General features: G+C 69.5%; 1 protein-coding gene across 1 annotated transcript in view; it reads left to right on the forward strand.

The window, feature by feature from the left end:
• Nucleotides 1-822: 822 nt before the first annotated feature.
• CSRP2 (cysteine and glycine rich protein 2) overlaps nucleotides 823-877 on the forward strand; it is an 8,372-nt gene continuing 8,317 nt past the window's right edge. The window contains exon 1 of the mRNA XM_085320481.1: nucleotides 823-863. The gene's annotated coding sequence lies outside the window, so the exon portion shown is untranslated. The remainder of the gene's footprint in view (nucleotides 864-877) is intronic.

Here is an 877-nt window from a genome sequence, read left to right on the forward strand (position 1 = left end):
TCCAGTGACCCTCACACYGTATTGGTCAAGGTAGTGAAACATACTGGGCAGCCCCACCAACCTTCCCAGCGAGGCTCGACCGCAAGGCCTGCAGGCACCTCACCAGGACAGCAGGGGCACCCAGCAGTACAAAAGTGCTAAAAATGAGTACAGTGAATAAAAACTCAAGTTCTGGTCCTATCTAAAACTGCAATTTCCATGTTGACTACCCGCTTTTTGAGGTGGCTGGCGCAGTCGCACGTTGCCCTTCCTCACCCCTCGCTTGGGTGCCGTGTGCTGGAGCCCCCCAACCTCCCTGGGGAAAGTGCTTCACCGGGCCATCTGGGCACATGGGCCCCCTGGTGCCACAGCAGCAATGGGGCACGGCCCCATACCAGGGTGTGAGCCCACCCCCGCGATGGGGACGCAGCCCCACGGCGGGGATGAGGGTCTGGCCCCACGGCGAGGACCGGGGAGCAGCCCACAGCAGCGCTGGAGGTCCAGCCCTGCAGGGGGGCGCGGCAGGTCAGGCCCCACAGCGGTAAGCGGGTTAGGCCTCACAGTGCAAACAGGGCACGGGCCCCCTGCGGAGGATGGGGCCTGGCCCCACGGCAGGGGCAGCTCAGGCCCCACGGCAGGGATGGGGAGCTGACCCCCACGGTCGCGTGCAGCACTGGCCCCACAGCGGGGCGCAGCTCGGGCGCCACGGGAGAACGGGGCCCGAGTCCCACAGCGGGGACCCACGGCCAGGGGCGGCCAGGGGCGGTTCGGGGCGGTTCGGGGCGGCTCGGGGCGGCTCGGGGCGGGGCCGCGTGGCTCCGCCCCCTCCCTTTAAGCGCCGCCGCGGGCGGGCGGCGCGCAGAGGCGTCGCTGCGGGTGCCGCGGTGAGAGCGGGGCG

This window comes from Rhea americana, unplaced genomic scaffold (genome assembly GCF_003343005.1).
Source record: "Rhea americana isolate MKP2758 unplaced genomic scaffold, rheAme1 scaffold_64, whole genome shotgun sequence".
NCBI classification, from domain to species: domain Eukaryota; kingdom Metazoa; phylum Chordata; class Aves; order Rheiformes; family Rheidae; genus Rhea; species Rhea americana.